Genomic DNA, 27209 nt, shown 5'->3' on the forward strand with positions numbered 1-27209 from the left:
GCCCGCGCCGCCCGCACCCCCGCTGCCCCGCCCCGCCCCCGCCGGCGCGGGCTCCCTCACCTACCGCCCCACGCGCGCGCGCTCGCGCACCACGCGCCCCGCGCGGCCCGCCCGGATCGTGGCCTCCCGAGAGCAAGGTAAGGGCGATGCACTGGGACCCGGGCGGCTTCCCCGCCCGGCGCGGCCCGGGGAAGTTTCTGGCGTCGCCGCTTTCCGCTGGGCCAGCGGGGGGAGTGGAGGGGGAGGCCCCCGGCGCCGGGCGAGCCCGGCGGGCGGGAGGGGGCCGCCCGGCGCCCGGGGGTCACAAGTTGCCCAAGCTGACATTGGCGCGGGCTGGCGGGCTGCGCGGCGGGGCGGGCGTCGCGCGGAGAGGGGCTGGAGGCGCGGCGGGGCCGGGCGCGGTGCGGGCGAGGGGAGGGCCCCGAGGAACTTTCTCCTCCCCGGAGGGGCTCCTTCCAGCCCCGGCCGCGGCCCCGCCTCGGGAGCAGCCGGCTCCCGGGCTGGAGGGAGACCATGAAATGTGTTTGAAGAAGCTGACGCAGTTTGTGACGCTCGCGGCTTCCTGACGGGGACCGGCAGGAGCGGCGCCTTCTGCGAGGAGGGACGAGCCGGGGCGGCGCTCGGGCCCTTCCCCCCCGCCCCAGAGCCGCGCGCCCGGGCGCCTAGTTCGGGGGCCGCGGGCTCGGGGGGCGAGCATCTAGCCCCGGCCGCGAGACGGGCCCCGGCTGCGCGCGTCGCTTCCGTTTTGATTAGCTCGGGTTATTATATAAGATGTCACGGAGAGGGAAGGGGCGAGCGGGAGGCGCGTTGGCGAGGGAGCGTCGGCCTTCGTCGAGTGGCGGGGAGGGGCGGGAGGCAGGGCCGGGCGGGGACCCACCTGTGCGCCCTCCGCGCCCCCTGCGGGCGCCGCCGACGCGCGTGCCGAGGTTGGGGGGGTGCCGGGGGCCCGGGAGGCGGGCGGGGGGCCCAAGGGGCGGGCGGACGTGCCCGCCGCTCCCCTCCCGGCCCCGGGAACGGTCGGGCAGCGGCCGAAACGTGCCGTTTCCTCCCCGCCGCCTCGCCTGGGTCTACACGTTTCTGGCTCCGGGCATTCGTACTTTGAAACATTTGTTTAATATTAAGGAAGCTGCGTGTGCGGCCGTCATAGTACGCCCGGAACGTGTGGCCGTGAGCTCCAGGGCGGTGAATGAATCATCGCCCGCGGACCCGGGCGCCGATGATTCATGCGGGGTACACACGCGCGCGTACTCGCAGTGTGCCTCCGACCCGGGGACAGCGGCCCTTCTGCAGCGATGACGCCTGGAGGGGCGGGGGAGAGTTCATGCAAAAGAGCGGCGGCTTGTTTTTTGCCCCTGCCTCAACGTGTGGGAACTTTGGGGTGTCAGGTTCCCCAGATTCCCCGAAGCTCGTTTCCCATTCTTGGAAAGGTTACAGGATTCCACCTGGCTGCATTAATGAGTCGGCGGAGGAGCGCTGATTCGCTGCAAGGCTGGGTCCTGTCTCATTCAGAATTTGGATGGTGTCAGGTGAGGTACTGGGTTCTGAAGGAGTCCTTCTAGTCATCGCCTGTACTTAAGTACCGCTAAAGTAATTAGCACAAACTTGAAAAGTTGGTGGATCTTAAAAGAAAAACAAGTGGCCCCTAAGTAGAAGTCCCAGTTAAAGATTTAGGCTTTGGTTTTGTTTTTTTTTTTTTTTTTTTAAGGCAAACCAAAAAGGAACTTAGTTTGCCGTTAATACAGAACTTTGAACCACTGTGACCACCCTTAAAGACTGACTTGACTCATTCCCACCTCATTCCACATTTGTAGGATTCAGAGTCAAGTTTTCTTAGCGTTCAGGACTCACGTCCTGAATGTATTCAGCAAGGCCCTGTTGATCATCTTCAATAGCTTCTCACCCCTCACCCCAGGAACCACAGCCAATCCTATTTTATTTTCTCCAGAGCACTTCATCGCCATCTGAAGTGGTTTTGTTTAGGTATTCTTTAAGTCCTGTCTCTTTGCACTAGAGTGTAACCTCCACTGTGGCAGGGATTTTTGCCTGTTTTGCTCACCGCTGTAACTCTAGCACCTAGCACAGTACCTGGCATATACTAGGCACTCAGTATTTGTTGACTAGCGAATGAACAAATTCTCTTTCCTCGTTTCTTGGTAGGGCTATCTTTGACAGTTGAAAGTCAATGCCTTTTATGAGCAAGGCACTGAGATGGCACAGTTTTGTTTTTTGGTTTTTTTTTCCTTCCAGTTTTCTTTTGGTTGATTCATTTCCTCCTCTGTGCTTGTTTAACTGATGGCACAAGATGCGTTTGAGCATCACATCCTAAGATGCTGAGTGTGAAGAAAGATAAGGCACAGGGAGCCTTGTCAAGAGAAAGCATATTACCGTAGAAGACTGGGTGCTTAAAAACATTACCTGTGCTAATTGAAAACAAGTGCAGGATATTGAAACAGAATCAACAAGGTCAAGTTCCCACAGGCCTATATGTTTTAAAACTCATATTTTAAATACCCATAGTTCTATATTCCTCCCTCCCCGCTGTTTTCACCAACTTCAGCATTAGCTGAAGCTTGGGAAGGTCCATCGGAAGTAGCACTTAATATGAAGTCTCAGTTTAACTAAGTGAATACAAGAGGCCGTATCTCTCTTCTTTGTTGTCGTTAATGTCAATAACTCTACAGAAGAGTAGATGGAAGGAGAAGATACTTAAAATATTTTAAACATCTTAAATGTATTGTAAAGAATTAAAGCTGTAATCAGGCAATGATGTAATGGAAGAATTCAAATGTAGTGCTGAATGTTACCTCCTTAGAGGGTAAACTTTAGTCTACTTTTTATTATTATAAATGGTAAACTTTGCAAGGATATTACTCAGCTTTACTCTTGTAGCAATGTTTTTAGAACTCGGTACTCCCAAAGTTAAAGAGGAGTGGGCACCCAGCAGGTCCCTTTCCCTGACAGTAGTTGTGATTGCTTTCAAAAGTGTAATCTAATTTCAAGAGTAAGCTGGGCAATAATAGAAATTTAAAGCTAGAAGCGACCTTGAGACTACTTAGCACAATTCATTCCTTTGTACCAGTCCCTTTGCTGAGGAAACTGAGACACAGCGAGAAGACTTGCCAAGGCTGCAGAGCAGGGATTAGAACTTAAGTGTCTTGACTTCTTGTGGGAAGTCCCTAAATTAACCAGAGCTCCCCTAAGTAGGGGAGGAGAGGTTCCTACCATTAATACATTGACTGCCTGTTGCTTGTAAACTCTCCAAGTAAAACTGTTTCGTCTTCAACTTTGTGCCCTCCCATGTGCCTTGGACATCTAGGAGCTCAAAAATACTTGCTGAATGTGGTTGGGCAAATGCGTTTTAAGTCAAGGAATGTACTTATGAATTGCAAAAGCAGGAAAACATCTCTCTCTTCCGGATTGGAGAAGTTTTTTGACAAGAGTCAGGATGTTGGCAGTTATTAACCTTAGAACTTTCATAGTAATGAAGCTACTATTTAATTTTCATGCCTCCAGTTTCAAACAAAATGACTTACAACTTTTAAGTATGTGTGCTTGCTTAGTTGGCATAATTATTCACTGGAGAAACAGTAGGACAGGAGTCGAGACATATGGTAGGTCTTGCCTCTGCCACAGTGTCCAATTAGAAAAGCCTAGACTTGACAGCCACATAGAATTAGGGCTGAAGCTCAACTCTGCCCCTAATAAGCAGGGCCCTCTGTAGCAACTTACTTCACTTTTCTTGAGCATTCTCTCATCTTCTAAGGGGGTAGTACCACCTCCCTCGAAGGATTGTCATGGGGCTGGATAGCATTTGTAAAATGTCTGATGTACACTAGGTCCTTAATAAATGGAATGGCTACAATTATGACTTCTGATTTATGTGACCATGGGAACAGCTTCCTCTCTCAAAACTTTTATTTTCTCAACTGAAGCCTTGGTAGTTGGGATAGGACAAGGGCAGGGGGAGGTGTGGTTTGGGGAGGAATTAAATGTTCTCTAAGATCTGGTCTATCTCTGTACATGTCTGTAGTTTAAGGAACCAATAAAGAATGCACAGTTCTGCAAAGTTAGTAAAATGATTCATATATCCTTGATCTAACATTCATGTATCCTTGAACCAACAGCAGAAATGGTTTGTTTCTAGGCCTTCCTAAGAATTTGGCATAATTAACTTTGATGATATTAAATACATTTTCATTCTTTCATTCTTTTCATATATCACATGATATATGATGGATACCAAGTTAACTTGAATATTTCAGCCTCTCAGCTTACTATATGTAAAGCAGTATAAGGAGTATGCAGGTTAATCAGGCCTTGGCACCCTTTCCTTGAGAGGTTTGAGAGTCATGCAAGGAGCATAGGAGAGGTAACCAAAGGCTATATTACATGGAAGAACTGTGAGAGAGGCACAAAGAAAATTATTTGTGATTTCAGAGAAGGAAAAACTTAAATAAGACCGAATTCAGGCATCCTGAGCAAGGCCTTAAACAATTAGTAAGACTTCAGCTGGCAGAGAGGTGGGAACCAGCCTATACTAAGACCTGAATAAAAGGATGTAGGAGCATATCCAGAAATGGAGAGGGACATGCTTACGCTGAAGGGTGAGGAACCTGGAGGCAGGATAGTCGGCCAGAAGGCTGCATGGCAAGGCTAGGACCCTACTGTGATGGTCTTGAATGCTGGGCTAAGGAGCCCATTTTGCAGGCAGTATATCACCATCAAAGGTATTTTAAGGTGGGGGAGGTGATGTGATGAAAGCTATGCCTTAAGAAAATTAATCTGAATCAGAGGAGCCACGGGCAGTCCAGTCAGGCAGCTATTAAAATACTCTCCAGAAGAGAAGCAACAGAGAATATAAATTAGGGTGGGAGCAGGTGGGTTGGGTGTGACACCATAGAAGTGAATGCGACAGGACTTGTTGACTAATTACATGAGGGAGTTGAGGGACAAATGAAAGATGGAAGCGGAGGGACTGGACGGCAATGGCAGGAATTGAAATAGTCAAGAAGAACCACTAGTAAAGGCACCTGCTAGTAGTAGAATGCAACCAATAAGTGTTTGTCTCATGAATGGAAGTGGCGATAAGTTTGCATTTGGATATGTTCACATTTGTGTGCCTGTGGACCATTGCGAATAGAGGAAGATTTGGGGCATCCTTGTGAAGGGATTAAGTTGTGACAAGGGTTCACGGTGTGGGTGAGAAGGCCAGGGCAGAGCCTTGGAAAAACCAGTATTTGTGCGCTTGGAGGGAGACAGAAAGAGGCTGTCAGGATGCTGAGAAGAGGGAAGCAAGAGAACAAGGAAAGGACTGGGTCAGGAAAGGTGTGAGAGGAAGATTGGCGGAGGCTGATAAGGTTGGAGGGTGGAGGATCAAAGACTGGGAAGAAGCCATTGGACTCATCTGGGAGACCATTGTCAGCAGCCTTTGAGGATGGAGTCAGTTGGGCAGTGGAGATAAGTCAGAGATAAGTCGCCAGATAGATGCCTGAGGGGTCCCTGAATGGGAAGGAAATGGAGTGAGGGTAAACTATGATTGCACTGTGAAAATCTGAGAGGCCAGTGACTAAAAAGCATAAGAAAGGCCTGAGAGTGTGGTGGCTGTCCAGTGGAGAGGGAGGGACTGAAGATCAGGAGAGGGAGTGGGAAGGTGATTCCTGCACCAGGCCCTCCACAAGTATTGGGGGGGGGGGGCGGTGGTAGGAGCAAGAGACGGTGGCTGTATGTCCGGATCACCCAGGACAGTCTCGGTTCACACCTGTTACCCCAGTTTATTTATGGGATAATGTTTGGACAGATATTACAAATACCTGGACAAATAATCCTCATTTTCATTCTACAAGAAGGTCCTTTTTTGAAAAATAAATTATTTGATTGCCCAGGTCATGGCACAGATAGTTGTTCATGGAAAAACAGATGTGACCTAGAGGGGGAAAGAGGTTACGTAAAGGCGAAAAGATTTAGAAAGGGAAGTTGGGAGCTGGGAGGGAGGGTGGCTGGATCCGAAATGGATCCATTGCCTTCTGTTGGGAAGTAAGAGCAACAACAGAGGAGGCTAGTTGATTTGGTCAAAGTAAGTTGGGAGTGAGGGGTAAAGTTGGGAGAGGGGGAAGGGGAAGAGCTTGGAGTAGCTGCACATCTGAGTGCTATAGGGAGCCAGAGGTGGCTGGGCCTGACCAGTGGTAGAAGGAATCTTCCCCATCTCCCTGACTCTCCAGCAGTGCTCAGAGAATTGGAAGTGGTGATATGAGTATCACTGGCACTGCCAATTCCATCTGGGCCCTCGGTGGAGTAGAGAGGCACAGGAGACTGGCACAGACAGGCTGGGACAGTGGGCAACAGTCAGGAGAATGGAATGGGTTAAAGGGTAGCGGCTGGTTCAGCAGGGAAGGGGGGAGGGAGACATAAGAGAGGATGTGCAGGGGGTGGTTGTGTGGCTGGTGGCAGAGGGCACGGGGAACTTTCAGAGTGTCTTGTCGCTATGGGGGGGATCAGTTCTGAGTGATGATGTAAATTCAGAATGTCACTGAGCTTGAGAAGGGTGAGGTGCCCCAGCCATGAGGTGGAAGGTCATTGACCTTCAGGAACTGTGAGGCCCAGGTATACAATGTCAACGTCTGCTTTTAAAATCCCAGAATACATTTATTAAAGCCTTTTCTGCCCTTTAGAGTTGGAAAGTACCTTAAAAAATAGGGAAGTTATCCCTTCCTTCAAAAGATGAGGAAGCTAAAGTCTTTCAAAGGCTAGAAAGACTGTGTCTTGCCCCAGATCACGGACGTGTGTGGAAGGGTTGGCTCTCGGAGGAACCAGAATCCCTAAATCTCAGTTTAATATTGCCCTCTAGGGCAGAAGTAATTAAAGTATCCACCGAACAAAACCTTAGAAAGCTTCCTCACCACTCAATTTGCTTACATACTGCTGTTAAAACACCAGTGTTTGTGGGCAGAAGAACCCACTGAGATCTGTGGGGTCAGGTCCATGTCCTCTGACTTCTAACCCGAAGGCAGTGGTGGCGTCTTTGAGGAGGACCCATGGAAAGCACCAGCCCTTCCCCACTAGTTAAAAAACAGATATGCACTTCAGCAGGTAGACAAAATATTTGCTTCATTATTGATGAAGTCTAGATGGGAAGACATAGCGTGGTGTGAAGGTGAACATGGTCTTGTGCAATCTCCACCTGGTGTAGGCTTTGGAACAAAATTTGAGGCTGCAGAGCAGAACTACCCAGGTTCCTGCCTTTCACTGTCCAGCTAGAGAAACAGAGAAAGAGGCTGAATCTCTTATGCTTAATATCTTTTGTAGAAAAACTCTGTCCATTTGAAAACTGGGAAACGGTTGTCACGTACTAACCAAATGAACTGTTCCACCTCTATGGGGAGGAATATGGTGTAGGGCAAGAAGATGGGGGTGGACAGGGAATATCCCTCCTTTGGAAACCTTGTGAATGGGAAAGAGATGTTGTTCCCTTTGAACATGAGGTTATTAACCACTCGAGGGTTTCTTATTTGCATTTGAGTTAAAGTAACTTCTGAGGCAGCAGGTGCATTTTTATACTAACTAGAAGTAAGTGAAATAACTAAGAACCACCCTTCATTTATCAGTTTCACAGCCATACCTGGGATCTCTGCTTCCTCCCTGGGGATCTCAGGAAACTCACAGACAGCAGAGCAGAGACCATCAGCTTTGATACCCTGTTTTTAAATTCAAAACTTTGGAAAAGTGGAAAGTTCTTTCTCCTTGTAAAGTGTTAAAGGAGCCCTTAACTGGACATACAGCTCTTGGAATTAGTGCTAATTCCATCACTATTAGTAACCTTACTAATTAACTGTTAAGTTCCTCAGTTTCTTCATCTGACAATAACTATTGAAATTTGGGGAAACTCCAGTTTAGACACTTAAGGTAAATCATGATGACTTTTCTCCCTTTTCCATGTCAGTGTGCATGATAATTTTAGACAAATAAGATTATAGCACGGTGTTTCATGACAAATGAAATTTGACTTTTTATCCATTTCTCTTTTAACTGTTAAAAAAGTAATTTTTATTACAAAACATATCACATATGAAACTTTTGAAATGTAAAATGTACAGTTCGATGAATTATTAAAAAGTGAGCATCCATGTAACTACCAACCAGCTCGAGAAATAGAACAATTTAATTTTTCTCCCTATTGGAACCTTTTTTGTTAGATGCTTGGTTTTCTTTCCAGGGCTGTCATAAGTAGTAGCAGGAGGCAATATGTGCTCCTTTAAAAAAAATTTTTTTTAAATGTGTATTTATTTTTGAGAGAGAAAGAGAGCACAAGTGGGAAAGGGGACGAAAGAGGGAGACACAGAATCCAAAGCAGGCTCCAGGCTCTGTGCTGTCAGCAAAGAGCCCGATGCGGGGCCCGAACTCACGAACTGTGAGACCATGACCTGAGCTGAAGTCAGACACTTAACTGACTGAGCCACCCAGGCGCCCCAATATGTCTCCTTTTGAGTGGAATTAGATCAAAAATGCAATGTTGGTATTTTACCCTATAGTAATTTCTTATTTCTATAACTATGAATTTAGCGTTTAGGACAAGTCCTGGGTTTTCAGCCTTAAAGATCAAAATCTTCAGGTTAAGAGTCTTCAGATTTGTGTCTTTGGGATGAGAGTGAAGAAAATGTGATCATTTGGTTGTGAGAAAAGTTCTCATGCTTAATTATTTTTTAAACTTTCTGATCATCCCTCCTTTGCCTGTCTTTAGAAGCCAGACAGCAAAGATTCCAGTATTTATGATGACTGACAGTAGTCAAGGTCTTCCTGGAAAATACCTGACCATTGAGGCAAATACCTTTCAATTCAGGTCACCATAGGCTAGATTTGAAGTCACAAGAAGGAGTCAACGAAAACAGCTTTATTGCAGGAAGTATCTGTATTTTCTTTGTTCAATTATAATCTAGTATTTAGAATTCTGCTGGTTTGAGACTAAATTAATGAATCCATAAATAAAAACATTTTTATGGTAACCAGGGGTGCCTAGGCAGCTCAGTCAGTTAAGTGTCCAAGTCTTGATTTCAGCTTAGGTCACGATCTCACGATTCAGTTCGTGGGACTGAGCTTCAAGTCAGGCTCTGCATTAACATCGTGGAGCCTGCTTGGGATTCTCTCACTCCTTTCTCTGCCCCCCTCCTGCTTGCATGGGCACTCATGTTCTCTTTCCCTTTCTCAAAAATAAATAAACTTAAAAAAAAAGTCTCGGGGCACCTGGGTGGCTCAGTTGGTTAAGCATCTGACTTTGACTCAGGTCATGAGCTCGTGGTTTGTGGGTTTGAGCCCTGCATCAGGCTCTGTGCTGACAGCTCAGAGCCTGGAGCCTGCTTCAGATTCTGTGTCTCCCTGTCTCTCTGCCTCTCCCCTGCTCAGATGCTCTCTTGCTCTCTCTCTCTCTCTCCCCCCCTCCCCTGCCTCTTAAAAATAAATAAACATTTAAAAACAAAAAGTCTTTTGTGGTATCCAGAAAAGGATTCTTTCGGATAAGGTTTTCTTATGACTAAAAAAAGAAAATGATGATAAACGTTAATTGGAAAAATATCTTAGCTGATCTGGTGTATGTATAAAAACAAAAGCTATGGGTGTTTGAAAATTGGTAAAAAAAAAAAAAAAAAAAAGAGGCTCATCTTTTCGGGCAGTTTCTGTGGTTGTAAGATTTGGGTATGGCAGCTTCGGGTTAGAATTTGGTGGCCTGAACATGTGTTTAGTGTCAGTCCTGCCAAAACACCACTGTAATGATGGTGAACACAAGAGGCAACAGCAGATGGGCAACACCAACAAGGTTTTGGAGGATGAAAAGCAAACAGACCTGTGGCAATGGACTTAGTGCAGTGGAGAAAGTTGGTACTCAAGTGCCCTGAAAGGAATTTGGGAGTAGATCCTGGGAAGAAACAGCCAGTTAATCTCCCAGAATCCCAGAAAGCCTCTGGAATGAGAGGCTCTGGAACGGGGCTGAAAATAAGGGAGTGATTGCAAGCCTGTGAAAGGAACCAGAGCCGCAGGTGACTTTCCCCATCCTGTGCGGTAAGATGAAATCCTTGCTGGGCACTGGACATTTGTCTCTGGAGAAGCTGAAGTAAATTAGCGGTTTTGGATTTAGAGATACCAGGCAAAAAAGAGGATAAGGGTGAAATGCTCAATGAAAACAGAGGAATGTAATGAAATTCAGCATACTAAGCAGTGAGACCCTATGCTCTTTTTCCCCCTGCCCAGTCCTAGGAGAGCAAGGTGATGACCAACGCAGGTAGGATATTGAAGGACTCTTCTCTGGATGTAAAGAACAGCCCTAGGGAAAAGACCTACAGTACAGGTACCGACATCTGAGGCCTCACGATGAAAACACTGACTTACTACCCAGTGTTCCTAAAGTGAACCCACCAGGCAACAACCCTCTTCCCTCAACTCCATGAGTCTGCAACTTGCAACCATCTTTTTAGGACCTTACTCTTGAATCCAATTAGACTATATATTCTCTTACTAGTATGATGTAATGCCTGCTGAACAGATCCTCTCATTGTATCTCTTCTGTTTTTCTATCGTTTTGCTTTTATTTCAGCTTTATCTTCTCCTTCCAATGATTTTTTTTGCCATCTGATTTTTAATTTCTAATATCTGTTTCTTATTCTCTGATGATTATTTTGTACAGCCTCATTCTTATTTCATGATTTATAGGTGGATTTAGGAATATGAAATTAAATATCTGAAGAGATAGCTAGAAGTTTTAAATGTAGTTTACCTTTAGGAAGTGGGTTTGGGGGTGACGAAGAGGTAAGACAGGCTACTGCTGTATTTCCATCTTAAACATGGTAGTAGTATATGAATTTTAAAGTAATCTATATGAGATGGACAGAAATGAAATTAGTTTTTTTTTAATGTTTATTTAATTTTGAGAGAGAGAGAGAGAGAGAGAGAGAGAGAGAGCGAGCAGGGGAGGGGCAGAGAGAGAGGGAGACACAGAATCCAAAGCAGGCTCTAGGCTCTGAGCTGTCAGCGCAGACCCCGATGCAGGGCTCGAACTCATGAACCGCGAGATCATGACCTGAGCCAAAGTCGGATGTTTAACCAACTGAGCCACCCAGATGCCCCAGACAGAAATAAAATCGGTAAGAAAAAACTAGTGTGATGCCAGTAAGTGGATTAGGGAATGATTTACATGTATCCAGAGGTTAAAAAAGATAAATATTAAAAGTTAAGAAGTGATGTTTTGATGTTGGAATCCCCTGTCACAACTGGGATTCCAGCCCTCAGTCTGTCTCAGAATCATTTGAGGGAGCTTTTCAGAAACTCACATGGTTCCCTTTAACCCAAGATTCTTATTTATTTGGCTTTGGGTGGGCCCCTGGGAAGGAGACATTTTTAAAAGAACTCCAGCAGCTTCTGATACGTGGCTCAGGCTAACTCCTAGTCAAACAGTTTAAACACCTTTGTTGCTTTCTTCAGTGTTTCTTGTATTCTTCTTATTCTCTCTCTGTCTCTCTGCTTCTGCTTTGAGTCAGATCTTCCCTCTCTCCCAGTTCTGAATTGATACGGTCTATTTTAGGTCAGAAGAGTAGGAGAAAAGAAAGGGAGACATGGGAGAGGTCATTTGGATGACCATAAGTAAGGAGAGTGGCTGCACACAGAGCCAATATTTATTTCCTTTCGTTTTGTAGAAACTACTTAAATTGATGACCTTATCTTGAATTTCCTATGGAGTAATTTTGGAGCGCAACTTCAAGTAAATTTGAACTTAATAGCATTTTGTTATTTCTGTACCTTTAGTGTTGCCTTTTGGGGGTAAATGAGCTGCACCTGCAGGTTCCCCTCAAGTTCTTTTACCTCCCTTGGGTTTTGCCCCTGCCTCTCCCAGCTGTGGTCTACCAGATGTCCACCAATTGCAGCATTTCCATTTTGCACCTGGAATCGACAGTAATTTTCATGGCTCTCTAGTTTTCTGTGAGGGAATTCTTGGAAGAGTGGTTAGCAAGCAAGAGATGAAGGAATGTAAAAATTACATAATTTCCCAAGGGTGGAGGTCTTGTTGCATTGGATCTTTGACGACAGAGGATTTGTGTATCTAAAAGAAGAAATGTCTGTTGTGTGGAGGAGAGAAACATTTCAGACTCCAGGGAGAAACTTAAAAAAAAAAAAACCTGACTAACTTGAAGTTTAGAAAAATATCAGTAATTACAGAGAGTTGAGGTTTCCTTTGTACCTTTCCCCAGTCCTACTCCCTGCCTCCCTGGACTCAACCACTCCTGTGAATCGGGTGTGTCCGTGACTTACTTGTCATTTCACATCAAGTAAGTCGTCAGGTAACGTCCCATCAAGTAAGGCATTTCATGCCCTGCTCCATAGAGTGGTAGGACTTACGTCTAGCATTCTGTCCAATGTAGAGAGCTTTTTAGCTGGTGTCTGAGGGATCACTTCACATTTAGTACATTTTTACAGCTAGGCCAAAGAATGATCTTTAAGGTGAGGGATGGGTTCATCTCATCAATAAGTCTTATTTAGAGCTTGCCCACTTGATGCAAGACTTCTAGACTAGGGCTTCTCACACTTGACTGTGTACACACGTCACTGTGGATGGCATTACATTGCAGACTCCAATTCAGTTGATCTCAAGTGGGGCCTGAGCTTCTGCATGTCTAATCAGCTCCCAGCGGATGCCACTGGTCTGCAGACCACAGGTAGAGAAGCAAGATCCTGGCTAGTGGTTCTCAGCCCTCATTGCTCATGAGGATCACCTGGGTGCCTTTTGGACCTATCCTTAGTGATTCTGAATTAACTGGTCTACGGTGGGGCCCTGACATGATATACACGTGTGTGTGTGTCCATGTGTATTTTAACTCCCCAAGTGACACTAATGTGCAAATAGGGTTGAGAACCACCGTTAGAAGTTCTGCCCACCTTTGCTGTGACTCATAGGTAACGATCTTCATGGATAGACTTTTGTAGCAATCTGGGAAGCACCTTACATAGCCTTTATGAGGTAGATTCACTTGCTTTGTGGATACAGTCCATGAAGAAGAGATTCCTCTTGGATTGCTAGGTTCCTGAAGATAAGGTGGAGGTGGCTATCAGAGGAGGACATACCTAGGAAGAAAAAAAAAAGTGGCCTTTTCATTGAAATCCAGTTGTCACCTGATACCAAAATGATATTTGAAGTGATGAACAAATGCAAAGTTGGGGTCTCTTCATTTAGCGGATCTTTCTGTTTTGTCCATCCTTTCAGTAAGAGATTGGGGAAAAGTATGTTATAAACTTTGATGCTTTATGTTTTCTTCAGAGAAGTCTATAAATTTACTTCTTACTATTTCTATGTATATGTTTGTCTATAAATATATGTACTTGCAAAGTTCCTGCATAGCCAGAATTCTAGTATGTATTTATATTTTTCCTTTGCCAATTATTTAGAAAAATTTAGAGTATTTTCTATGCATTCACTTTTAGGTCCTAATTTGTCCTAAAAAATTCAGTGACGGCATTCTGATGAAGGGACTGTTATTCTCAGGAGCTTCCAATGCTAATGGCAGATTAATGATTCAGTTTGCTCATAACTCATAGGCCTTAGCCCACTTCAAATTTTGTTGTTTTATTATTATTACAAGGATGATCCTAGAAGCAAATAATATAGTTTTATGTACATTGAAATTATGTGATTACAATTTCTTGGAAACAATAAGCTTTAAAACCAGTGGGTTAAAGTTAAGTATAATTGTGCTGCTGAAACTTTGGAATCCTCTCCTCTACCTCCCCACCATTCAATCATAAAGTAGGCCTTTGATTTTATTTCCTTAACATTACCTTGTCTGCTTCATAGCTCCTGACTTCAGTCAGATTGTCATTACTTCTCATTCACCTTAATTTCCTCCCTGGACCTCACTCCCTTGAGTCTTGCCCCTTTCTCTCTCGTGGAGGTAAATCTATGGGTCTCCTTTGTCTGAGGATAAAGTTCAAATCTCCAGAGTGTCATGTAGAGCCTCTGACCTGGCCCTCCCCTTTCTCTGCCCTCATCCCCTGTCACTTCTCTGGATGGCAGTGTATGCATTCCTTAACTGAGTTTGAGGACTGGGGAGGAAGTATTGTAGGCTTGAAGAGAAAGGGAAAGGCATGAACGAGTGGTTTAGGAGAGGGGGACAGGAGATGGCATGAGGGCCATGAGGTGTGGTTGCTGACAGGGGATGATGGACATAGACTGAGACCAGTTAGCCTACAGCTGCAGGGTTCCAGATGCACAGGAAGTGGCACCTTGACTAAGCCATTCTACTTTTTGTCTCTGTATTTGTGCATGTCGGGTCCTCCATCTAAAATACTCCTCGTATCTTCATTACCCAGAACAACCTTTCTCCTCCTTTGAGAAACCCCAGTTAATAGTATTCTCCTTTTTCCAGATATTCTCCCTTCATTCCCGTGGTATGTGATCACCGTCCTCCATTTTGCCCCCACTGTTCCCTTGACCAGTCCCTGTTAATTGCACTTACTATGCCACCTGCTCATACCTGGGTCTACTGGGCTGTGAGCTCAGCAAGGGCAGGGACACAGTCTTCTGAGATTCCAATTCGTAACACAGTGCCTGGCACATAGTAGACACATATAATAAATGCTGGATGAATTCATATAAGCTTTCTCTGTGAAGTCCTACTGGATTGGAGGTCATTTTATTTTTTTAAGATATTTATTTATTTATTTTGAGAGAGAAGAAAGAGCAAGAGAGAGAGGAAGGGGCAGAAAGAGAGAGAGAGAGAGAGAGAGAGAGAGAGAGAGAGAGAATCTCAAGCAGGCTCTGTGCTGTCAGCACAGAGCCCGACATGAGGCTCGCCCTCAAAACCATGAGATTATGACCTGAGCCGAGATCAAGAACTGGATGCTTAACTGACAGAACCGCCCAGGCGCCCTTGGATTGGGGGTCATTTTAAAAATGAATTTCACTTAATAGTAAATGACATGAAAAATTTTATTGCCTTAATTTTTAATTGATCTGCCTGTACCAAATATCCAAGTTAATAAGATCTGTCCAAATATACACATGTATGTACACGTGTGTGTGTGTGTATATATGTATATATATATATATATACACACACACACACGAACTACATAAAAATGGAGGAAAGTTAGAGACCAAAGAGTATGAATAAATATTAAGTAAGAGTTCGTAGAGGCCTGTACAATACACGTGGCTTATCTGCCCCCTTGGCTAGCAGGGAACAGGTTGAACACATCTATATTTTCAAGTTGCGTTGAAGTTACGAGTAGAAAAATGTAGTTTTGAAAAGGTTTTCCCCAATCATGTAGAAACATGGAGATTTTAACTGCCAAAACAATTTCATAGCATTTGCAAATGAATAAAACCCAGAGAGAAATTAAGAGGTACCTTTTTTCTGAGGTAATGGTTTCACATTTTTCCTTATGAATGAGGGGACTTGAGTTCTGTTGTGACGTGCCATGAAGGGGCCGTGTTGTCGGATGATCTTTACCACCTCTCTAAGCTTCAGTTTCTCCGTGGATAAAATATGAGATTTGGTCTAAATTATTACCAAGGTCATTTTGAATCATCTGTGATTCTGGAAAGTTATGAAACATGGCCTGTAACCATGGTGAGGAAAGTTGATTGGTGATTCCAAAAATAGACTTATTTTCTCCTTCTGTACAACATTGATGCTCTCCCATTGAATAAGTCACTCTGTGTACATTGCCATAATAAACCGATTTCTTGATTTTTTTTCTTGATGCCAAGTGCTCAAAAGTGAATGAAAGATTATCTGAAGAAATACCAAACAAGCTCTTGTCTCTTGTTTTAAATATAGATCTGAATTATTATGCTCTTTTGCATTCCTGTTGCAGGTATTCATAAAGCAGAAGGTGGTGATTTGGTAAATTAGAAACTATTTCGCATCAGTTCCTGCTGCCTTTTGTGTTTGTGTGGGAACCTCATTCAAAATATGTCTTGCCTATTCTTCCCTTAAAATATGCACTTTCCTTCATTTTTGCATTTATACTTATAGATGTCCTCAAGGTCTTTGGGTAACAGTTATTTTTCTCTACTAACATGTAGATAATCTCATCAGATATCATTACATTTTCTTCCTGAAGCCCTTTAATATCTTGATATGTAGCATGATAAGCCTGTCCTCAGTGCAGTGATGTGTAGAGGGGCCCTCCTGGACTCACTCTGAGGTTGCAAGGTCTATGGCCATGTCATGCCCTTCAGGGACTGTCCCCAGGCTGGAGCACTCCACCTGAACTAAGATATCTTGACCTAGTTGGGCTAGACACAGTGCTGGTGGGCAGAATCTCCCTGTCTGTGAGCATCTGTGCTGGATCCAGCCCTTTGAAGCAGAGAATCAGCTCATTAAATGAACATTTTCAATGCCTAGAGAGATAACAGAAATTTAATTTTCACCATATTCTGTAATAATATATATCCAAAGAATCACATCACTGTCTAGCTCTGTGAGATTAGAGAAGTCATTTACCTTCTCTGAGCCTCAGTTTCCTCCTATAAAGTTTGGATTTGATTTCTAAAATGACTTTGGCTCCAAAATTCTTTTTTTTTCTTTATAGCTTTGTCATCATCTCTCTAGCCCTAAACTGACTGATGGCAATCTGTATTCTTAAACTCCAGTAAGTCTTAGTCCTTTTTGTGGTGCAGAACAGTTCATTTTTCCACCCACGGGCATTCGTAGAGATTTTTAAAGAGCATCTAGGATGATTTTAGTCCATTTATTTTTTTTCTATGGTTTGAGACCAGATGATGTCAACAACTCAGTTGTTTTACTTGTGTACTTAGATAATGGCATAAAAGTAAAGCATGCTTATTTTTGTGGAAATAACCAACTTTTTTTCCCCAGCAACATTGCTCTGAGAACTGAGTTGGTTAGTGAGAACTGAGCTGTTAGTGAGAACTAGGCTGATTAGATGGGGGAATATTAAGAGAGCAGTTATTTGATACTTACCCATATTCCTCCCCATAAATCAAGAAACTTTGTTCTAATTAGTGTTTTAAAATCATTGAAGCTAAAAACAGTCTGTGGAAGTGGGGTTTGAGAATATTTCAGGATAGAATAAGTTTATTTATTCAAGAAATATTCACTGAGTGCCTACCAGGGACTCTTTGGACTATCAGTGAACCAAACAGAGATCCTTGACCTAATGGAGTTTATTTTCTAGCAAAGGAAGACAGATAATAATCAATAAGCATAATAAGTATTTGTTACACAGTTTGTTATAAAGTGATAAGAGGTATGGAAAACAGAAAAAGTTGAGTAGGAAAAGGGGAATGAAAGGTGGGTGATGAGTGGAGAGCTGAGTTGCAGTGTAAATACCATGGTCAGGAAAGGAGGTGTGGAGTGCAGAATGGCCCTCAAAGACATCACTCCCTGATTCCTAGAATCTGTAGATGGGTTACATAGCAAAAAGGACTTTCAACCTTTAATTAAAGTTACAGACTTTGCAATATGGAGACCATCCTGGCTATGCGCATGACCCAAGCTACTCAGAGAGCCCTGGAGAGTAGAGTAATGGTTAGAATCAGAGAGATGTAGCTGATGTTGAAACATGAGAGAGACTGAACCCACAGTGCTGGAGGGTGGAGGCATGGAAAGCATGGGAAGGAAGGAGGGAGCCTCTAGGAGCAAAGAGCAACCTCCCCGTGATAGTCAGTGAGGACATGGGACCTCAGTACTACAGCTGTAAGAAACTGAATCTGGCCAACAACCTGGAAAAGCCTGGAAGCAGATTTATCCTCAGAGCCTTCATAAAGGAATGCAGCCCTGCTGACAACTTAAAATTTGGCCTTGTGAGACTCTGTGCAGCAGACTCAGCTGAGCCATGCTGTACCAGAACTTTTGACCTACAGAACTATGAGATAATAAATGAGTGTTGTTTTAAGGCACTGAATCTGTAGTAATTGCTCATGGCAGCAATAGAAAACTAATACAGGGACAAGGAAGTTAGCCAGGCTGGGAAAAGAATCTTCCAGGCAGAGGGAACAATGAGAGCCAAGTGCTAACGTGAGGTCCGCTTGGGGTGGTAGAGGCAGAACAAGTGGCCAGTGTGGCTGGAGTGAAGAGCACAAGGGAATGAGCAGTAGGAGATGAGGTCATGAAGGCAACTGGAGTGGAGAATGGAGACCACGAAGGGCTTTGGCTATAATTTCAAGTGAGCTAGAGAGTCATTGCAGCATTTTGATCAGAAAAGTGATCTGATGTGACTTAATTGTTGAAAGGATCATGCTGGCTGCTCTGACAATAGGCTGTAGGGGAGAAGCCAGGAGACCAGTTAGGAAGTGATAGTAGAAATCTTGGCACAAGGTGGTGGTGGCTTAGACCAGTGGTAGTGGAGATGATGAGAAGTGGTCAGATTCTAGACATATTTTGAAAATAGAATCTATTTCTTTGTGACTTATATGTGAGATAAGAGAGAGAGAAGAGTCAAAGATGATTCTATAATTTAGGTCCTGAATAACAGGAAAGATGAAATTGCTGTCAACTAAGAGGTGGAAAGCTGTGGGTGGAGGAGATCTAGGGTGGAGGGGAGAATTCAAGTTCAGTTTCAACACACCAAGGATAGCTTATCTTCTAGACATCCAGTTGAAGATGCATAGTTTGGTAGCAGAATAATGGCTTCCAAATATGTCCACACCCTAACCCCCAGAACCTGTGAATATGATATCAAGAGGGACCTTGCAAGTGTGATTAAGTTAAGGATCTTGAGACAGAGAGACTTTTCTGGATTATCCAGGTGGGCCCAACCTTAAAAGTGGAAAACCTTTTCTGTGGTGGTAGGAGGGAGATATGACTCTGGAAGAATGGTCAGAGAGATGCGGTGACTTTGAAGATGGAGGAAGTGGGGCACTGGTCAAGGCACATAGAGGTGGCCTCTAGAAGCTGGAAGTGGGAAAGAGATGAATTATCCCCTGGAGCCTCAGGAAAAGAACACAGCCTTGCCAGCATCTTGATTTCAGCCCAGTCAGACCCATACCTGACCGACAGAACTGTAAGATAGTAAATTTGTGTTGCCTTAAGTCACTCAGTGCATGGTACTTTGTTACAACAGCCATAGAAAATGAAGATACAGGGTAAGCAGTTGGATATGAGTCTGGAGGTGTTGAAAGCACAGGGATGGTCCTTAAAGCTGTGGGACTGGATGAGATCTCCAGTAGAATGAACAGAGACTGGGAAGAGGAGGACAAAGCTCTCAACAGTTGGCACGGAAAGAAGGGAATAGCAAAGCACACCGAGAACGATCAACCAAGGAGGAAAGGGCTGTGTCCTGGAAAGTCAGTGAAGAAAGTGTATCAAGGAGGAGGGAGTGGTTGCTTGTGACCAATGCTGCTACTGGGTTAGCTGAAGTGGAGAGTGGGGCAACGCTAATGAAGAGTTTTGCTGCAGAGGAGAGGAGGCAATAAGGATGGTCTGAGGGCTTGAGTCAGGTGCCTACTTCGATAGGAGAATGGTGAGTTCTTTATGGTGTTCATAGAGAAGGCAGAGAGTACAGAGTAGGTGAATGTGGTGGGAGTGTGGGGGGTTCTCTTCTGATGCTTCCATTTTCTCAGAGGAACAAGAAACAGTTGAGAATGAGGACGGGGAAGATGGTTTGGGTGATTTAACAGACTAGGGACATGTAGCAGGATTACCTGGCAGCATTAAAAGCCCATTAGAAGTTTATGGTCATGAATTCAAAGGAGTAAATACCACCACACACATTGGAGAAAAATGCCTCTTAATAGCTAGATACCTCCTCCCTCCAAAGGAAAAAGAAAAGCCAAATATTAAAGGAAAATTCCAAGTGGAATCATGTAAGGAAAGCCCAGTATTTCTTTATTTTCTTATCATTTCTATTGGCACCTAGATTCCTATAAGATAGCTGGCCTTCTAAGGGTTATTAATACGTCTAAGTTGTTGAATATAAGTCATATGTTGCTAAATCAAATTTAAACACTGTCCTAGCCTGGGTTCCTCTGAATGTCAGAATGTGGACAAGGGTTTAGGGACAATTTGTTTATTTGAGGAGTAATCCCAAAGAACAGGATTTGGGGACTGGGAAGACTTAACAAGGAGAGAAGAAAACCCAATTTAAGGTTCATTCAGTAACTTGGTCACCACTGTGGGCAGCTGGGGCATGATCTCACAGGGGACTGATGGTCCGAGAGTATGCTTTAGAATTGCCCGATGGAGAGACAGAGTGAGGGAGGGGTAATTCATTTTCATCCCTTGCTCCTGTCCCCTCCTGATCAGGTGTTGCCCAGGGGGTGTAAAGTCCATCACAGGACCATGCTTGTGTCAGAATGCTCAGCAGGTTCTTACAGATGAGATGAGAGGAACTTGGCAGCAGTATCCCCAGGTCCACCTGGAAGGAGCTAAGTTTCTACTCGTTGGGTGCATGGCTTCATCATTCATCTTCCTGTGTACTTTTTTCCATGTCGTGTGGCTCCTCTTGCCCAGTGAAGGTACTTGCTAGACGAGGAGCTGCTGGGGCTCTGGGAAGTCACTGGTGGACAAGACGCAGTCCCTGCCTTCACATCTCACAGTCTGTTGAGGAGCTTCCGGGTTCTTTTTATCCCACGCATGAAGTGGAGCCCCACTTGAATCCTTTTTAAACAGAAGAATCACTTGGTATGGTTGCTGTATTAGAAGGAGACGAGGGAGTTGATTGGCAGTGTTCTGGTTATCTAATGGTGAGAGGCATGCCACCCCAAAACTTAATGATTTAAAACAACAACAATCATCTGTTATCTCTCATGGTTTATTTGGGTCGGGAACTTAGACTGTGGTCGGCCGGGTGGCCTCTGTTCCGCTCAGCATCAGGAGGGAAGGCTCAAAGACTGGGGGCTGGGACCACCTTAAGGTGTGCTCACTTATATGGTGCCGGGTCTGGGACACCTGGGCTCTTCGAACATGCTCTTCACCCTGTGTGATGTCTCCATGTGGTCTCTCCAGCACAGAAGCATCATGGGAAACAGACTTGCTAATGGCCACTGAGGGCTCCCAAGGAGCATGTCCCAAAAGAGAAAGAATCAGAGAAAATCTGTATCACCTTTTATGACCCTTTTATGACCTAGTCTTGGAAGTCACAGAGGGTCACTTCTGCCTAGTCAGAGGCCTGCCCAGATTCAGGAGGAAGGATCATAGACTCACCTCTCTTTGGGGGAGCATCACACTATAAGTAGAGCCTATGGGATGGGACATGTATGTCAGTGCCACATCTTGGGAAAATAAGGTCTCATGGGCAGTATTATCATCACAATTGCTGACATTTATTGAGAGTTTACTGAGGTCCAAGCATTGAGCTCTACATGCTGGATGTATTCTATTATTTAACTCCTGGCAGGTGTGATTTGTAAAATAGCCCCCATTTTACAGTGAAACAGGGAGACCCCGTGAGGGTAAACGACTGATGTAAGTCCACAAAGAATTTCTAAATTTAGTGATAAAAAGGCGAATAGTTGTAAGGAGTGTGTGGGAACCTTGCTTCCAGAGGGGAAACGGAACCTCGGGCCCCTTGATTGACTCCTCCTTCAGCACCTCCTGGACAGCTTTCTGCCACCCCCATTCCCTCCTCACTTTTCCTCCCAGCATCAGCACATTTTCATTGTGTTCATTAAATTTCAGAGATGTTTTCCTACACCCTTTTTCCCACTATGCATGTAAATCATTTTAGTTATGTTTGAGTCTGTGGATTGATCTGAAAACATAAGTATTATGAAAAGGCACACAAACTGATTTAAAAAAAACTTTCTGGATCATAAACTATTGGTATGTTGAAAACTTTTGTATATAAAAAGGACACATTTTCTTAAACCAGTGAATCTCAAACATTTTTACATCCAGAAGGCACCCCTGAAAATTGTCTAGGTCAGTGATTTTCAAAGAAGAATCTCCATGCTGACAGGTTGGGAACTAGTGTAGTTTGGAAATACCCCACCCCCCCACCCCAACTTCCTCCCTCCTGCCTTGAGAATTGCCAGCCTACGGCACCCAGAAAGCCAGTGGCTCTGAAATACTATTCATTTTACCCTTCATTTTTTAAAGTTTATTTATTTTGAGAGACAGAGAGAGAAAGAGAAAGAGTGTATGAGTAGGGGAGGGACAGAGAGAGGGGGGGAAGAGAGAGGATCCCAAGTAGGCTCCTCGCTGTCAGAGAAGATCCTGACATGGGGCTTGAACTCATGAACCATGAGGTCATGACCTGAGCCTAAATCAAGAGTCAGTTGGCCAACCGAATAAGCCACCCATGCACCCTCCAATCCTATTCATTTTAAACCTCATTATTGAGCATCTCATAGACACTGTCACTCAATATGTATTTAATGAATGAATTCCATAAATGTAAAACCTCCCCCTCCCAAACTGTTGATGCTTTTGTCATTTCCTCCTGCATCTAGGCATCCGGTTCTTAGAAATTAGAAACATATTTGGTTTTAGGGCCTTGCCTAGGTGCCTAAAAGAGCTAATAAATAGTTATTTGGTATTTTGGCCTTACAGGGCTGATTTAAACACATACCTCCCGAGGAAGCAGAAATATTATTCTCCTTGTTTGGATTTGGATTCATATTGCCATTTAGAAAAGAGATCTTCAGCTTCTTCTCAAGACGATCCATTCATCTATTCAATAAATATTGATTATTAAGTGCCAGACACTGGTGTGGCCATGGAGAAGAGGGGTAGTCTACAGCAATGAATCCAGGTGACAAAATTTGTCTGCCCTCATGGAGCTCAGATTCTAATGTGTTGAGACAGCCAGTAAGTATATAACATATAATTTGTCAGATAGTCAGAAGTGCTATGGAGAAAAATCAATCCAGAGAAGGGAATAGGAGTGTCAGAGCTTGTCGCTGTAGCTAGTTATGTTTCCCTGGCTTCCCATCTTCCCCACGTAGAAGGTCTTATGGTGGCCCAAAAGGCCCTGCATGATCTGGCCATTATCCTCCCTGACTTCAGCGCCTTCTCAGTTCTCAGTCCCTCTGGCCCCCTTGCTGCTCCTTGGGCATCAGCATCCTTCCTGCTAGTGGCCCTTCCATGTCTCTGCTCATCACCACTCTTTCTTCAGATAACCATAAGACTAACTACTCATCTCTTTTTGGTCTTGGCTCATGCGTCACCTTCTCAGTAATGCCTTCCTTGTTTTAAGTTTTAGTCACCCTCCTTACCCACCCCTTGCACTCTGTACTGTCCAGGAGGTCACAGTCCAGCAGAGGAGGTGGCTGGATGCCACCAGTTGGGCACCACCATAGGCCAAACAGCATCACGGGCTTCCTCTCAAGAGGCAGATCTGCCTGTGGTCGGAGAGCCCTCTCTGACTTTCAGTGTTGTTGGAGAGTTCTCAGCAAAGGCCCCCCTAGGGGCAGTACCATGGGACTCTCCCTGGCCTCTTCAGTAGCAGTGATCCAACCCTGAGCTTAATTAGTGGGAATTCCCAGGATGGCACTTGCTTTTGTCATACCATGGCATAATACCTCTTATGCATTAGTTGTAGTCTCTTGAAATAGAGGGCCCTCTTTGAGATGGATTATTTCTACCCCATGGTTTTTGACTGGGTGTGTTTGGTATGTTTAGTCTGTTTCTCCTCCTTGGCGAGGCCGTTCTTGTTTTGCTTCTCTCTCTCTCATCACCCACTGTGACTGCCTCATCTGAGTCCTCAGCTTCCAGTTTCACTGACTATGCTGACCTTTTATATATTTCTTGTTTTTGTTCAGAAACCGAAACTGCATCTCATACATGACTGGCTTATATCTGCCTCATTCCCATTTTATTAAAAAAAAAAATAGCTCTTTCCCTCCTTGTCTCTGGCTTCCTGGTCTTACAGCATTAAAAAGAACATCCTTGCTTCCACAGGCCAAGTTCAAAAGTCTATGACTTTCGTGGCATAATAAACACAATTTAAAATGTGATTGTCATGGTTTGGGTTTCCCGGGAAACAGACTCTGAGGTGGAGCTTGGCATTCAGAATGTGTATTAGAGGGTAGGAAGGAAGGGGAAGAAGGAGAAGTTGGGCTGTGGTGCAGGCCCAGCGACAACCTTGGTCAGCCCCATGGGCATCTCTCTCTGGAGCTAGAATGGCTCTTCAGGGTTGTCTTGACTTGGCTGGGATGGTCAGGCCTTTACCCGCCAGTATCCCTCAGTCATTGCATGTTGGCCACCTTGGGAAAGTGTGTGACCTTGAGCAAAGAGGACCCCTGCAGCTGAGGTCATCCCTGTAGAGGCCAACAGCACCCCCGGCAAGTATGTTAAGAGGACCTCACTGAAGGGGAATCTGGGCAGTGCCTCTCAGCTCCTTCCACATTAACGGAGGTGCAGTGCAGCAATAGCTCCAGGATCTGGTGCAATGTTTTCGTTAAGAAGTAACCTCCACTGTTACTTTTAGTTTGTGATCGAAATTGGCTTTATTTCAACTGGAAGCATAGGATATTGGAGCCTGAAGAGGCCATAGAGATCCTCTATCCAGCCTTCTTGTTTAATGAATGGAGAAATGCAGTAATAAAGGAGAGGAAATCTCAGTTTGGTTTCCCCAGAAACATACCCTAAAGCAGGGTTTTGAAGAGGAAGTGGTTTATTGGAGAGGTTCTCCCCAGAAGTGGGCAAGTGGGACAGGGAAGAGAAGGAAGGCAACAAAGGTGCATTTGCGAAAGAGTGACTTCCGTGGGCGCCTAGAGCTCAGTCCCTTAGGGGAACTCGGGAGAACAGCGCACACGCTTTCAAGTTGCCCTCTGTAAAGGGCAAGGAAGCTGGGGTATTTGCTCAGCAGCTTGCCCCATCCATCCTTGACAGAGGATGGCACTAACTTCCCTGCATTCCCAGCTCACTCAGTGAGTGGGCCCAGCCTCTTCCTGGAGCCAGAGGAAAAGCCACAGGTGTTCCCAGAAAGCTGCCTGCCACATGTAGAGGTGAGCCTTCAGGACATAGGAGGGAGCGAGAGACAGAAAGAGCAGGGGACATAGTCCCTCTTTTTGAGAAACAGTCTAACTGGAGGGCCAAGCACACATGCATGTCGGGGAGAGCACAGAAGTTCCCAGGCATCTGCAGCAACGTGTGCGGATGATACTGTGTCCAAAGCTGTGGTGCGCATGCCAATGCTGGGAAGCTGCTACGAATCGCTGCCTCAGAAGGAAAGGTGTTCTTTGTTTTGTTTTGAAATTTATTTATTTATTTTGAGAGACAGAGAAAACAGGAGTACAGGAGGGGCAGAGAGAGAAGAGAGGGCAAGAATCCCAAGCAGGCTCCACACTGTCAGCACAGACCCCAGTGCAGGACTGGAAATCAGAAACCATGAGATCATGACCCCAGCCGAAGTCGGACACTTAACTGAATAAGCCACCCAGGCGCCTCTTGGTTTTTTGTTTGTTTGTGTGTTTGCTGTTTGTTTTTAAGCACGAGTCTCTGTCAAAATTTTGCACATGGATTGATGTGGACTGAGAGGCAGGGTAGAATACTGGTGACGAGTCAGGGGCCTTTGGAGTGGGCCATCTAGTTTTTCATCCTACTTCCATCACTCTTGGTCACTGGATGGTGGGCAAATTAAGCCTCAGTTTCCTCCTCTATAAAATGGGGACAGTAATAGAACCTAATTCATAGAGAGCATATTCATGAAATAATTGATGCAAACACACTGAACCAAGAGCCTACCATGTGGGAAGGAGTTTGATAATCGTTGGCAGTGGTTGTGATAATTGTTGACAGAGAAGAATGGTAAGGTAAGGTCAAGTGGGAAAGTTATTAGGGCATGAGATTCAAGAAGCGAGAAGAGACATGCCGTGAGGTACAGCCTCTGGGATGCTGGGGGAAGTGATGGGGGAAGGCTTTATAAGGTCGAGAAGGGCTGCCCACTCAGACTGAGTTCTCATGGGAGCCTAGGTCCCATCAAAATGAAAGTTTATGGGGAAACCCAGTATGTTAAATATATAAACACAGCTACTCATTTGAAGGTGGAGTGGGGAAGCAAGGTCCTGTCTTCTCCCCTCCTCCCTCAACCACCCACAGCCCCTGAGGGAATTCTGAGAAACCCCAAAGCTATGAGAACAAAAACAATTTCTACAGAAGGATTTTAAAAAGCTACTGTAACACCTCATTTGTTCTGTATTGAGTTAGCTTTCCAGAAAAACATTTTTTTAGAAACTCATCTTGGTTGAAATTTTGTTTAAGTGTGTTACTTTTTTGCCTTCTTAACAAGGCTGAGTGAAAACCTTTTAATCTGTTCTTGATGATTTTTGATTATAGTAATGAACATTTAGTTATGGTTCTGTGCTTTAATGTGGTGATTTCCAACCTCAGAGGTTCTGAAGAGTTAGGACTGTTTACTTTACTCTGCTTTTTAAATTGTTGCAAGAAGCACCATGGCTTCAGGGAGGGTCTTGGATTTGGGAGCCAGACTACCCGGGTTTCTCCCCCAGCCTTGCATCTTTTTAACATAGTGACCTTGGGCAAGTACTTAACATCTCTTTGCCTCAGTTTTTTCTTCTGTAAATTTGGAATAATAATCCTACTTACCCATATGTTTATTGTGAGACAAAGACAAGTTTTTGTATGTCCATTGTTAGAATAATGCCTGCATCTTAAAAAAATGCTATGTAAGTGCTGTTGTGATGATGATGATGGTGAAGATACCTGTTTTTAGAATTCTTCTGTTGTCTTCTTTGATGTAGCATAGTGGTTAAGCCTATGGGCTCTCAAGCTAAATCACCTGAACTTGACTCCCACCACCATTGTGATTTGGGGAAAGTTCACCAATTTTCTGTGATTCAGTTTATTCATCTGAAAAATGGGGTTAATAACACAAACCAGTTCACAGGATTGTCGTAAGGATTAAACTGGATAAAATTTGTAAAGCCTCTATTAGCACAGTGCCTGGCACGTGTGTCAGAGCCATCATTAGTATTAATTATTAAGGTTCTAAACGAAGGATACTGAGTATAACATGTAATGTATACGTGTAATGTAATATAGAGCCGGGAAGTTTTTACTATATTGACTCCTTAGAAGCCTTTAGAAAGTTCCTTCTTGTTACTCAATTGGTTTTCAGTTAGTAGAGGTTGTTAATCTTAAACAATAAACATTTGCAATGTGCCTCTTAATTTTGGAACAAAGAATGCATGGGCAAAGGGATTAACCATTGAAACTGCGTAACGTGGTGTTTATTATTAAACCCTGACTTAGAACGTTTCGATGTATTTATGTTGAAAGAGTTAGATATTTTTTGGCTAAAAGGTCGAC

At 44.5% G+C, this 27209-nt stretch overlaps 1 protein-coding gene across 1 annotated transcript in view; it reads left to right on the plus strand.

The window, feature by feature from the left end:
* The first annotated feature begins 15 nt into the window (after positions 1-15).
* Positions 16-27209, plus strand: part of PCGF5 (polycomb group ring finger 5) — a 133752-nt gene continuing 106558 nt past the window's right edge. Inside the window, exon 1 of the mRNA XM_049645407.1 lies at positions 16-137. The gene's annotated coding sequence lies outside the window, so the exon portion shown is untranslated. The remainder of the gene's footprint in view (positions 138-27209) is intronic.

This window comes from Panthera uncia, chromosome D2 (assembly GCF_023721935.1).
Source record: "Panthera uncia isolate 11264 chromosome D2, Puncia_PCG_1.0, whole genome shotgun sequence".
Taxonomy (NCBI): Eukaryota; Metazoa; Chordata; class Mammalia; order Carnivora; family Felidae; genus Panthera; species Panthera uncia.